The sequence below is a fragment of the Myotis daubentonii genome, chromosome 1, assembly GCF_963259705.1.
Source record: "Myotis daubentonii chromosome 1, mMyoDau2.1, whole genome shotgun sequence".
Classification (NCBI taxonomy): domain Eukaryota; kingdom Metazoa; phylum Chordata; class Mammalia; order Chiroptera; family Vespertilionidae; genus Myotis; species Myotis daubentonii.
Window position 1 is genome coordinate 8,331,801 of NC_081840.1, and position 14,639 is coordinate 8,346,439.

Below are 14,639 nucleotides of genomic sequence, written 5' to 3' on the forward strand. Positions count from 1 at the left end.
CTGACTCTCTGACTCAGTTTCCTGCACCGCGAACCTCACAGTCAGCACCTGTGATTAAATGTCGCCCTGAATTTTGTGTCATTGATGCCCTGCCTACCTCAGTAGTCTCAGCCTTGTCCCCCACAGCGAGCAATGCAAGAGACCAATGAGGAAGCCATGATATCTTTTCTGGGTCACCCTGGAAGCCAGAAGTCACCACTTCCACCAATTCATTGTGGGAGAAGAATACACAAAGACTGTGAGTACCAGAGATGAGATGCAATGTTGTCTGGGATTTGCTATGAAGTAGTAATCAGGACTGGGGGGACTTTGTGAGAGTACAAATCAAACCAGACTGACCACCAGCTGATCAATGTTGAGTGTGGTTGATTGGTACATGGAGGTTCATTACACTGTGCTGTCTACTCTAGCAAATGTTTGACATTTTCCATAATAAAAAGTTAAAGCAAAAAAGATATGATATAGGCAGCAGTTTTCCTGCTCAGCCAGAGTGGAGCAACTGCTGGTCCCAACCCAAGTTCACCTTATTCCTGATGCCTCACAGGGTATTTGGTGACCAGTTGCCTCGTTGGTCAGAATTAGCTGAAAGCTAACATAATAACTTTTATCAAAAATAATTTGAAAGGAAAAATAGTCACCCAAAGTCCATACTTTACCTACGGCTCACTCTTGCAGAAGTATCTATATGGAATAATAACATTTATTTTATTGATTTTTTTTAATTAATTAATTAATTTATTTATTTTTACAGAGAGGAAGGGAGAGGGATAGAGAGTTAGAAACATCAATGAGAGAGAAACATCGATCAGCTGCCTCCTGCACATCCCCAGTAGGGGATGTGCCCGCAACCAAGGTACATGCCCTTGACCGGAATCGAACCTGGGACCCTTGAGTTCGCAGGCCGATGCTCTATCCACTGAGCCAAACCGGTTAGGGTGAATAATAACATTTATTTTAAAAATTTACAGCTGTAAAACAATATGTAATTCAAAAATACTTAATTTTTGCATGGGTGGAGATGGAAGAGGTCAAAGAGAGGATAAATAGTGATGGAAAAGTAAAATAAAATTTTTAAAAATACTTTATTATTTTTTTAAGGGAAACATGAGGGGATTTTTATTGATTTTTTTTTTTAAGAGAGAAAGGAAGGGAGAGAGATATAGAGATAGAAACATTGATGAGAGAGAAACATCATCAAGCAGCTGCCTCCTGCATAGCCCCTACTGTGGATTGAGCCCGAAACCTGGGCATGTGCCCTGACCAGGAATCCAACCAGTGACCTCTTGGTTCATGGATTGATGCTCAATCACTGAGCCACACCAGCTGGGCAATACTTTCTTATTATTTTTTAAATATATATTTTTATTGATTTCAGAGAGGAAGAGAGAGGGAGAGAGAGATAGAAACATCAATGAGGAGAGATAATCATTGATTGGCTGTCTCTTGCACTCCCCCAACCAGGGACCAAGCCTGCAACTGGGGCATGTGCCATGACCAAGAATGGAACTGTGACCTCCTGGTTCATAGATTGACTCTCAACCACTGAGCTACACTGGCAGGGCAATAGTTTATTTTTTTTTAAGAGAAGTTTTAGGTTTGCAACAAAATTGAGAGGAAGGTATAGAGATTTCCCCTATACTCCCTGCCCCCACACACATATAGCCTCCCTCAATATCATACACCAGAACAGTACCTTTTTTTTTTTTAACCATGGATGAACCAACATTGACACATCATAATCACCCAAAGTCCATAGTTTACCTAGGGCTCACTCTTGGTGCTGTACATTCTATGAGTTTAGGCACAAGTGCATATGAAATATCCATCATAACAATGTCACACGGAGTATTTTTACTGCCCTGAAATCCTCTGTACCCTGCTTATTCATCACCTCATCCTCACCCCTGGCAAACACTGAGACTTTTGCCTTTTTCAGAATGTTACGTGGTTGGAATCCTACAGTATCCAGGCTTTTCAAATGGGCTTCTTTCACTTAGTAATAAATGAAAATGTCTTTCATTATTTTCATTGTACCATGTAATTTTTATAGATGTATAATTGCATATTGAGAATATAAAGGTTTACAGTAATAATAAACATTAATATATAACAGTGGTTACTTCTGAGTGGAGGATGCAGGGTCAGAAGAGCCCTCATATATAGGTTGTTTTTATTTGTTTGTTTGTTTTAAATATATATATTTTTTTATTCCAGAGAGGAAGGGAGAGAGAGAAACATTAATGATGAGAGAGAATCATTGATCGGCTGCCTCCTGCATGCCCCCTATTGGGGATCAAGCCTGCAACCTGGGCATGTGCCCTTGGTTGGAATTGAACCTGGGACCCTTCAATCTGCAGGCGGATGCTCTGGCCACTGAGCCAAACTGGCTAGAGCAATATATAAGCTGTTTTTTAAGGGTCAGAAACAAATACGATAAAGCTGAATGGTTGGTATATGGGCATTTGTTATTCTATAATCTTATGTTTAAAATATTTCATAATTTAAAAAAATAAAATAAAAACCAAAAAAGTAATATTTCATAATTGTAAATTATATCTAAAAAAGCAAGAATACCTACTGCTATTCAACCTTGTACTAAAAGTCTCAACCGATGTAATAAAACAAGAAAAAAAAATTTTAATTGGCAAATGATTCAAACACTGCCACAGTGCCTGAAATAGATCTTTAAGGGGACTTAGGTAAAGGATCTTTTCTTTTTTTTAATTAAATTTCTCTTGGCACTCTTTTTTTTTTTTTTTTAAATAACATAAGAGCATTTGTTCAAGGGTAGGAATAATATGAAGAAGACACCAGAGCTCCTTTCTTGAATGATATACGGGAAGGTAAGAGGCCCTGAAAGTTTAATAGTATAAACTTAAGAGGATGAGTATTAGATTCATTCATACACTCTGCATAACTTTCCATTGATTCAGGGCCTCATGTATAAAAGTATGACGAGATATATATATATGCGCTTTGTTAGCCAATTTACTGCTTCCTGTTTTGATTCTTTTATTTCCTAAGTCAGCAGTTTCACTTTGAACCAAGTGCTTTGTTGTAGAGAAAGAATGAAAAAGAGGAACTCTTTCTCATGTTAACTATTTTTCTTTTGAAATGAAATCCATGTCCATGTGTTTTCCTGAACGTCACAAGCCAGCTTTACTCTGCAATTCAGCTTTGGTTTGGGGAAGTCATGGGTTCCGGGATATCAGCCAAAGATAATAATGGCTTTTGGCAACATATTTTCATGCTCATTGAGGCCTGAAGATAGAAGATGTGACAAGAGATAATACTGATGGTATTTCTTTGATTTGCTGAACCCGAAATTGAAAAATAATTTTTATTTGGGAGAAGGAGTATAAGAAAATGATTTGGCAAGTGATTTTTCAGGGAATGACCTGAGATCAGCCAGACTCAGCCCAAAGTCTTAGATTCTTTCACCTGTAGCAACACCTAGAGACGCCCTGGGGCTGGAAATCGAATGAGCGGTATTCAAGTCCTGCTTGGTGGCTAACTTGCTGTATGGTTCACAAGTCATGTTTCCTTCAGTATCTTGATTTCTTTATTGACAAAGTTATTCCAGTTCTAAAATTCTGCATCCAAAGTTCGAAAGGGACTTCATTAAATCTAGAAAGAAGGTTCCCAGAAGTTGGAACAAGAGGGTCTCTGGTCAACTCTCATGCATTCATTTGGTATTGAGCCAACATTTGCAAAGTGCTTACACATCGTGGAGGTTGTTAATGTACTAAGCAGTGACTACTGAGCAAAATGTGATGGAGAGGCCCAGGTCTGTCAAGAGCATTTTGGTGGAGCGCCAGGGTTTTCCTCAGTAGGCACTTGGGCAAAGCCCTTTTCTTGAAGGTAATTCTCCAGGTAGGGGACTTTCTTGAAATCTTTAGCTTGAGCTCCAGGGGAAACCTGGTCTTAAGGACAGGGAGAGGGTGAGGAAGCTTCAATTGTCCAGGTCCAGCTTGAGGGTCCTGCTTCAACAATGAGTAAATAAAATATGGTACAGCCCTAACCGGTTTGGCTCAGTGGATAGTTAAAGGACGAGTCGTCGCGAGGCCTACGTGGGCCGGCCGCCAGGCCCCATGAGGCACAGCCTGACCACGCTGCTGGCGGCCTCGGGCACCGACTCCCCAGCCCACGGTGGGAGCCCGGCGCAGGCCGCCACCTGCCCGCCGCCCCCGGACCGGACCCATGCGGCGGCAGCAGCGGCGGCGGGGCAGGGCGCGTGCCCTCGCCCGAGGAGATGGGGGAGGAGGCGATCGCCGGCGCCCCCGGGAATGAGACGGAGGATGTGGACTTCCTGTCTGGGCTGGAACTGGTCGATCTGCTGGACCCCCAGTAACCGGACTGGCCCCTGGAGCCCGGGCTCAGCTCGCCCGGGGTGGGGGGCGGCTAGGACTGCACCCTCCATCTTGCCCTGGGTCCTCTATTTTTGGGGCAGCCGCCATGTGCTCAGGAGAGTGCCTTCTTCCCAGAAGCCCAGGCCCCTGCTGGCCACGCCCAGGATTTCTTTAAACTAACCAATGACAATCGGGTCGTGCGCGCCATAAAGATGACCACATCCTGTGTAACAAGACCCGACTCCCGCCTGGCCAATCGGTGGGGCCCACAGTCCCCTCCCCTGCCCTTACTATAAAACCCACAATCCCATCAGGCCTCCCTCTCTCGGCCACTGGGCTACGTTGCATTGGTGAGTGTGGTCGGGGAGCCGAACTAGTTCGAAATGAAGGACTCTTTGCTTTTGCATCGGACTCGCTGGTTCCCTGTGGGTTCTTGGGAATCTTGAAATCTGGGCACAACAGATAGTCAGCCTGCAGACTGAAAGGTCCCAGGTTCGGTTCCAGTCAAGGGCATGTACCTTGGTTGCGGGCACATCCCCAGTAGGAGGTGTGCAGGAGGCAGCTGATTGATGTTTCTCTCTCATCGGATGTTTCTAACTCTCTATCCCTCTCTCTTCCTCGCTGTAAAAAATCAATAAAATATATTAAAAAAAATGTGGTGCATTCTAACAATAAAACATTACTGGGCCATAAAAAAGAATGAAGTACTGATACATGATACAACATGGATAACCTTGAAAATATGTTAAATGAAAGAAGCCAGACACAAAAGGTCCATCACGTGTGATTACATATATGAAATGTCCAGGAAAAGCAGATCTACAGAGATGGAAAGTAGATTTGTGGTTGCCTAGGCCTGATGAGTGGGAACCAATAGTGATAGCAAGTGGGTATAAGAGATCTTTGCGGTTTGGTGGAAATGTCCTAAGATTAGATGGTGGGGATGGTTGTTCAACTCTGCACACTGACTATAAATTATTGAATTGTATACAAAAGAATGGATTGTATGCTAAATAGATTGTATCTCAATAAAGCTGTTTTTTAAAATGAGAAAGAACCACTGCACACTATGTTGAAGTAAACTTGCTAACCCCTTTCCTTAACAAGGACTATTTTTTATTCTGAGAATATTTACTTACTACTATTTTTTTTTTTTTTTTAGTTAATATGTCCTTTTCTTCTGGAAATCAAGTGACAGAAAATGCCAGCAATAGTAATTTTTTAAAACATCATTCTTCACCAGTGAGTAAAAAGCAAACATCCTGTGCCAGTTCTTGAAAATTTGTGAAAACTGAACTGATCTTGAAGTCCAAGAGTTTGGGAAGCCATAGACCAGCTGATCTGTTCAACTAGGAAGAGGTCTTAGGGACCAATGAGCTCAACCCTCTCATTTTCAAGATGAGAAAAAAAAATGGAGATTCTGGGTAGTTCATTCTGTTTCCATCCTCACTGCTGCCTCCAAGGTGCCTTCTGATTCCAGGAATCTAAGAACTCTTTATCTACCTAACTGTGCACACTAAGGTATGACATTCTGGGCAGGTCAAAATGTTAAGAGGCTTTGCCTGGCCCACATGGCTCAGTGGTTGAGTATCGACCCGTCCAGGCACTTGCCTGGGCTGAGGACTCGATCCTGTTGGGGCCATGCAGGAAGCAGCCAATCAAAGATTCTCTCTCATCATTGATGCTTCTCTCTCTCTCTCCCTCTCCCCTTCTCCGAAATCAATAAAAATATATTTTTTTAAATGTTAAGGGTCTTCACTCCCGACACAGTTCTAGGGAAATGCTCGGTTCCCCTGAGCTGAGTTAATCAGGGTGAGTCACTGACTTTGACCCGCCCACACCTTCACATGACAGTCAAAGGCTATGCAGTGCATCTGTCAAGTGACTAAGAAGTGCTTACTGGCCTAAAGGAAGAGCTGTTGACTGTGTTGGTAACTAAGGGTTCTTCCCCAAGACTCAGCAACGGGACATGTGATTTGTGACCCTGGGGCTGGACTCCAGCCTTGCATGCTCGGTTTCACTCTGGCTGCTGAAGACACACCATGTTAAAGTGCCTTGTCCCCCCAGGGTCAAGGAACTCGGGGAATGCAAAGATTAATTAGGCGTGTCTGTCTTTACTTATTCACACCCAGTCTTGATCCAGAAGCGATTGAGAGAATGAAAATGAAGTTATCTAAATATGGAAGTCATGTTCTGATCCTAAACCCAACTTTATTTAAAATGTCTATAGAAAATATTCAACTACATTTTTTATACTTCTTAGCTCTTCAGTTCAAAAATAACTTTATCGAAATAGAATTCATATAACATAAAATTCACTCTTTAAAAGTGTACAGTTGAGTGGTTTTTAGTATATTCATAGTTGTGCACCCACTATGTAATTTTAGGATATTTTCATCACCACCATTCCCCCTCCCTCCCCTCAAAAAAAAAAAACTCTGTATCTGTCAGCAGTCATTCTGTCTCAGTCTCTGGCCATCACTAACCACTTTCTTATGAATTTGCCTAATGGACATTTCATGTAAATGGAATGATACAAATATGACCTTTGTAAGACTCCTTTCACTTATCATAATGTTTTCAAGGTTCATCCATGTTGAGTAAGACACTTTTTAAAAATATAAATAAGTCAAGAGAATGAGAAGACACGCCACAGACTGGGGAAAAAAATATTTGCAAAAGATAGATCTGATAAAAAATTATTATCCAAAATATACAGAGAATCCTTAAAACTAAAAAATACAGGGCACATACATACATTGTGGGTGTGATCCCCAGCCCAGCAGCATACAGGAGGCAACCGACCAATGTTTCTCTCTCACATCGATGTGTTTCTCTCTCTCTCCCTTCCTCTCTTTCTAAAATCAATAAAAACATATCCTCAGGTGAGGATTAAAATTTTTTTTTAAAATGAGCAAAAGACCTGAACAGACATCGCATCCAAGAAGATACAGAGATGGCAAGTAAGCATATGAAAAGATGTCCAACATCGTATGCCATTAGGTAATGGCAAATTAAAACAACAATGAGACCACTACACACCTATTAGAATGGTCAAAATCCCAAACACCGATGACACCAAATGCCGGCAAAGATGTAGAATAAGAAGCCTCGTTCATTGCTGGAGAGAATGCAAATGGTATAGGTATAACCACTTTGGAAGATAGTTTGGCACTTTCTTACAAAAGTAAACATACTCTTACCATATGATACAGCAACTATGCTCCTTGGTATTTACCCAAGTGAGTTGAAAACGATGTCCATACAAAATCTGTACATGGATGTTTATAGCAGCTTTATTCATAATTGCCCAAACTTGGAAACTTGAAGATGTCCTTCAGTAGATGGTTGGATAAATAAACTGCAGTACATCCAGACAATGGAATATTATTCAGGGCAAGAAAGATATGAACTATCAAGTCATGAAAAGACATGGGAGAAACTTAAATGCATATTACTAAGTGAAAGAAGCCAATCTGAAAAGGCTGCATACTGTAGGATTCCAACTACAGTTATATGACTTTCTGGAAAAGGCAAAACTATGGAGATAGTAAAAAGATCAGTGGTTGCCAGGAGCTGGGTGGGGGAGGAAGGGGTGAATAGGTGGAGTGTGGAAGATTTTTGGGGGACAGTGAAACTACTCAGTATGATACTTAATGATGGATACATGTCATTATACATTGGCCCAAATCCATAAAATGTACAATACCAAGAGTGAACCCTTGTAAACTATGGATGTTGGGTGATGATGATGTGTCAATGTAGGCTCATTGATTATAATAAATGCACCACTTTAGTGCAAGATGTTGAGGCTGTGTGCATGTGGGCTGTGTTGAGAGGGTGGGGGGGGGCGGTAATATGGGAAATCTCTGTCCTTTCTGCTCAATTTTGCTGTGAACCTAACACTGCTCTAGAAAATATAGTCTAATAAAAAAAGGTAAATAGCCTGGCCACAGTGGCTCAGTGGTTGAGTGTTGACCTATGAACCAGGAGGTCACGGTTCAATCGCCGGCAGGGCACATGCCCAGGTTGCAAGCTTAATCCCCAGTAGGGGGCATGCAGGAGGCAGGCAACCAATGATTCTCTCTTATCATTGATGTTTCCATCTCTCTCTCCCTCTTCCTTCCTCTCTGAAATCAATAAAATATATATATATATATATATATATATATATATATATATATATATATATATATAAATACCTTGGACAGGTAGCTCAGTTGGTTAGAGCATCATCCCAATACACTAAAGTAAGTTGCGGGCTTGATCCCCAGTGTGTGATATGTAAGAGGCAGCCGATCAATGATTCTCTCTCATCATAGATGTTTCTATCTTTCTCCTTCTCTCTTCCTCTCTGAAATAAATTTAAAAAAAATTTTTTTAAAAAGAATCAACCAATGAATACATAGATAAATGGAACAAAAATTGATGTTTCTCTCTTTCCAAAGAGGATATATAGCCAATAGACCTATGGCCAAAAGACCTATGAAGAGATGCTCAATGTCACTAATCATCAGAGAAATACAAATTAAAACCACAATGAAATATCACCTCACACCGCTCCGAGTGGCTATCATCAATAAATCAACAAACAACAAGTGTGGAGAAAAGGGAATCCTTGTGCACTGTTGGTGGGAATGCAGACTGGAGCAGCCACTGTGGAAAGCAGTACGGAGTTACCTCAACAAATTAAAAATGGAACTGCCTTATGACTCAGCAATTACACTTCTGGGAATCTATCTGAAGAAATCTGAAACACTAATTCGGAAGAATATATGCACCCCTATGTTCACTGCAGCCTTACTTACAATAGTCAAGATTTGGCAGCAGCCCAAATGCCCATCAGTTTATGAGTGGATAAAGCAGCTATGGTATATCTACACAATGGAATACTACTCAGCTGGAAAAAAGAAGGAAGTCTTGACTTTTTGACGGCATGGATGGACCTGGAGAGCATTATGCTAAGGGAAATAAGCCACTCAGAGAAAGACAAGTACCATATGATTTCACTTATATGTGGAATTGATAGAACAATATAAATTAACAAACAAAACTGAAACAGACTCATAGCTGCCAGAGGGGAGGGAGGTAAGGGGCTGGTGAAAAAGGTGAAAGGATTAAGCAAAACACATACGCACACACACAACAACAACAACAACAATCCAAAATAAATAAATAAACAAACAAACCTCATAGACAGACAACACTATGGTCATTACCAGAGGGAAGTGGGGGAGGCAGAGGAGGGTAAGAGGGGGAGTAATGTTAAAGGAAAGAGACATGACTTGGGGTGGTGGACATAATATAATATACAGATGATATATTAAACCTACATAATTTTATTAACCAGTGTAACCCCAATAAATTCAATTAAAAATACTTGGAAACATTGTTCATTGTTCAGAAGCCATAAAAAACAATGGATGTGTTGTAGGCGATGGAAACAGCACCAGGTGTCAGACCAGTGTGGTCAGACTGGACCTGGGTTTGGCACCTGGGTACTTGCGTTCTGGCTAGGAAATAATTCAGAGCCAAGCCTCAGACTATAAGAGAACAAACATTTATTTGTAAAATCACAGAGGTAGAAGAAGTAATTTGTAGAACAAGGGGGTTTAGGAAACAATTATAGGGGTAAAGGAAGGACCCTAGGAGCTTGGAAGTGAGGAAGGTAAAGTGTCCTGGTAGCTGGGAAGGGGAAGAGAAGGGAAGGGAGAGGGGAAATGAAGGGGATGGGAAGGGAAGGGAGAAGGGGAAGAGAAGGGAAGGGAGAAGGGGAAATGAAGGGGATGGGAAGGGAAGGGAGAAGGGGATGAGAAGGGAAGGGAGAAGGGGAAATGAAGGGGATGGGAAGGGAAGGGAGAAGGGGAAATGAAGGGGATGGGAAGGGAAGGGAGAAGGGGATGAGAAGGGAAGGGAGAAGGGGAAATGAAGGGGATGGGAAGGGAAGGGAGAAGGGGATGAGAAGGGAAGGGAGAAGGGGAAATGAAGGGGATGGGAAGGGAAGGGAGAAGGGGATGAGAAGGGAAGGGAGAAGGGGAAATGAAGGGGATGGGAAGGGAAGGGAGAAGGGGAAATGAAGGGGATGGGAAGGGAAGGGAGAAGGGGATGAGAAGGGAAGGGAGAAGGGGAAATGAAGGGCATGAGAAGGGAAGGGAGAGGGGAAATGAAGGGGAAGAGAAGGGAAGGGAGAAGGGGATGAGAAGGGAAGGGAGAAGGGGAAATGAAGGAGGAACAGAGATGGGAGTGGGAGGGGGGAAAGTGAAAGACAAGAGGAAGGAAAAGGACTGAAGAGCGCGCTGGATCTACTGTCCTAAGGGTTTTGAGGGTGGAGATTTTCGCTGAGGTCCTAGGGCAGTGGTTCTCAACCTTGGCTGCACATTAGAATCACCTGGGAATCTTTTTAAAATCCTGATGTCTGGGCCTCATCCTCCGGAAATTCTATTTCTTTGTTACTAATGTTGTGACCCCACCCCATAACAAAGAAACAGAATCTCCGGAGGATGAGGCCCAGACATCAGGATTTTAAAAAGATTCCCAGGTGATTCTAATGTGCAGCCGAGGTTGAGAACCACTGTCCCAGGGGAAGATCGTAATAGAATACTCAGCAGTTTTTCAGATGTGTCCTTTCAGGGTCAGCGTCTGCACTGGTTGCTTGGCCGGCACCAGGGCAGGGGGTCATTATCCGATGCAGCGGGTCCTGAGGTCAGCTGTGGCTGGTTTTGTTGCTTTTCTGGGCCTGGAGCTGAAATACAACTGAGGCCTAAATGTTACCTCTCGGGAGGAAAGGTCACCCTGGGGACGAGGTCCCACCGTACAATTGTCCGTTGCTAGGTGCCTGGGACTTTCCACTTCGATGCCCTTGGGGACCTGGCCCATTGTCCTTGCGTGGCTCATGTCTGTCTAACTGCCTACCACAGACGGTAAGAAAATTATCCAAAATTTCATCAGTTGATGTAAAAAATTAATAGTAAGCTTCTAAGTCTTGTTTCAAGGTGCACTGTATTCCATGAAAGGAATTCCCTGAGAAATTTTAAATGAACAAGCCACAGATTGCAGTGAAATAAAAAGGGATCCTGATCATTTAAAAACAAAACAGTGACTCTGAGGACTCGTGAACAAAAAAGTGTATAAAGTGAGATAGTAAAGCAAGGGAAAGGCGAGAGTGTGATGGGGGTGTGGGCTATCTTGTGTTCTCTGAGGAGAGTCATGTGGCCAGGAGCCAGCTGTGTGACTGGAAGGGAGAGGGCATTCCAGGAAGAGGAAACTGCACATGTCAGGGCCAGGATGCCGTTGGCTGGAGTGGAGTGTCAAATGGCAGGAAATGTGGTGATGGTGATAGGCATCAGCATGAGTCAGGTGATGTGAGCTGGGTAGAATTTTACTCTGGGAAGAATGGAATGCTTTCTGAGCTGGAAGCCATCATGAAAAGTTTTGGAAATAGATAGTGGCGATGGCCACACAAGAATGTGAATGCAATTAATGTCACTTGAACTACCCACATCAAAATGGTTAAAATGGCAAATTTTATGTTGGATATATTTTACTACAATAAACAAGAGAAAAAAGAACAAGTAGTGCTTGGTCAGAATAAAAACAAAGGTGGTGGGGGCCAGAGGGAACAGCATCATTAAATGTCCTGGGGAAGAGAGGTTATGAGATTTTATTTTTTATTTACTTACTTATTTTTATTTCGAGACATTTTAATAAATCAGCTTCCTAAGGGAAGCTTCTGGGATGCTGGCCAGGCCCAGTTTTCTTTTCTTTTTTTTTTAAATCTCGGTGTTGATAACCTGGGTGTGTTCACTTTGTGAGAATTTGTTGAGAATTTAGTTATGCTTGTGCATTTGTAATTTGTGCATATTTCTCTGTGCATGTGTTAAGAGGAAAACACAGGCCCAAGTGAGCAGCACTCAGGTGAAAAGCCCAGGATACCAAGCATAGATTTAATACCTGATCTAATTGGACAGTTTTCCATTGCTAGGCACCCAGGGCTTTCTGCCCTGGTGACCTTCTGTACTTGGCCTATGGTTCAGTTCAGGCTCTGCTTATGCCTGCCTATCTGCCTACTACAACTTCAGCTCTCTGTGCTTCATAGTGTTACCAGAAAGGGGGCCTGGCCACTGGTGGGTCTGCCTAAGGTTGGCCAATAATGTGTGAATTCTTGCTTCCTGCAGGAAAAATTTCACAACATGAGTTCCGGTGAATTTTAGAGTATGTTTATTAAAGCTAGGGACAGTGAAGCAAGGAAGCGCCTAGGACAGTTCCTCATGTTGTGGTGACCTCCAATTTCATTGTTACAAATCGAACATAATTAAAGCATAGTGATTAATCACAAAAACAATATGTAATTATATATGTGTTTTCCAATGGTCTTAGGCGACCCCTGTGAAAGGGTCGTTCGACCCCCAAAGGGGTCGCGACCCACAGGTTGAGAACCGATGCTCTAGGGAGAAGCATACCCTGGAACCTTCATTTTAAGGGGTTTCAAAGGCTAGGCATTTAGGGTAGGATCTCAATTGAATATTTGTCAGCTTTATGCTGATATACCACAATGAGATTTATTCTCTTCATCTATCCTTGGGTGTGGCTGGCAAGTGGCACTAATTGGATTTCTGCTGTATCCCTGAGTAGGGTACTTGAAGCTATTTACCATTTTTTTTTCCAATTCTCACCTGAGGATATGTTTCTATTGATTTTATTTTTTATTTTTTAAATATATACTTTATTTTATTGATTTTTTACAGAGAGGAAGGGAGAGGGATAGAGAGTTAGAAACATCGATGAGAGAGAAACATCGACCAGCTGCCTCCTGCATGCCCCTCACTGGGGATGTGCCTGAAACCAAGGTACATGCCCTTGACCAGAATCAAACCTGGACCTTTAAGTCCGCAGGCCGACGCTCTATCCACTGAGCCAAACCAGTTAGGGCTCTATTGATTTTAAAGAGGGAGAGAGAAACATCAATGTGAGAGACAAACATTGCTCGGTTATCTCCCTTACACACCCTCATTGGGGATCCCACCTGCAACCTGGGTATGTGCCCTAACCAGGAATTGAACCTTCAGGGTGCACCAGAAGATATTCCAACCAACTGAGCCACACTCGCCATCGCCAAACCATTTACTCTTAAGTGTCCTTGGTTTAGGGAATATAGGATTTACTAGATGGCTACAAACTGGTGTTTAACTATTTCCCTCTTCCCCTTGTCCTGGAATACTAGCCTGCCTCTTTAGGATTGTTGTAGAGATCAAATGAATTAATTCATGAAATGAAACAACTAAGAACAGGCTCCAATCAAGTGTCAGCTATTGACTGAGTGCATGATAAGTGTTGGGTACTAGTCTAAGCCCCAAGGGTCCTCAGTCAATTGTCCCCACCACAAGCAAACTGGACTTGTTTTTAGACAAGTACTGCAATTGAAGTATAACATGTTTTAAAAAAAATATTCAGCGGTTTAGATGTAAATATCTAGCAGGCTTTTTAAAGCGATTCATGACTGGAGAAACATCCCATCCAGCAACTAGAAGGGCTCTCTGAGGGGCTGCACAAAATGGGAGGTTTTTACAGGAAGCAGGTTGGGGCAAGGGCACTAATAATGAAAGAAAATAATGGAGTAATGTTGGGCCGGAGCATCTTTTCTTTATGGGAAGAGAAGAGGAACTGCGTGCTAGTTTTGATCCTATGAAGGACATGTCTGGAACCACTAAGCCTCTGGTTCCCCCAACCCGGGGACTTCAGATCTTAGCTTATCTGGCATTCACCTCCACTAGCTCCTGGACCTCTGGGCACTTAGGCCCGGTGCATGCTGGGACATGTAGTCCCGTCCCTGTCTAGCTCATAGGCCTTGCCTCCACCTCCCATTGGCCTTCCCTGAAGCCCCGCCCCGAAGTTCCACCTATCAGCGTGGCGCAGTCGGCCCTCAAAAAGGAGACGGAGGCCACAGCACTGCAATCACTGCAAGGCGAACCCCCGGAGGTTGCTCGTCTGAGGCTGCGCGCCACAGAGGTTCCCACGGTCCTGTTGTTGCTACCGCCGTCGCCGCTGCGGTCCGCCGCCGCCGGTAACTTCCTGGGCCGGGGCCAGGGCCGCGCGTCTGCCGAGGCTCTGTGCCTCCCGGCTGGGATTTTCAGCTCCCCTCCCCCCCTCCCCCGGCCCTTTCAGAGTAATCGCTTCTCATCCTGCGAAGGAGAATTTCTGGAAAGGACGAATCCCTGGGGAAAACCCCGTGAGCTCTGAGCCCGCCATCCTGTGGGGGTGGGGGTGGGGGTCGTCGTGGGCGTGGTGGGCTCT

General features: G+C 43.3%; 1 protein-coding gene across 2 annotated transcripts in view; it reads left to right on the forward strand.

Annotated features, from left to right (window-relative positions):
• Positions 1 to 14,639, forward strand: part of LGMN (legumain) — a 254,837-nt gene that overhangs the window by 203,115 nt on the left and 37,083 nt on the right. Inside the window, exon 2 of one of the 2 annotated variants that reach the window (XM_059687610.1) lies at positions 14,332 to 14,409. The gene's annotated coding sequence lies outside the window, so the exon portion shown is untranslated. Of the gene's footprint in view, positions 1 to 14,331; positions 14,410 to 14,432; positions 14,575 to 14,639 lie in introns of those variants that run through there. The other variant, XM_059687601.1, reaches the window with a different exon arrangement.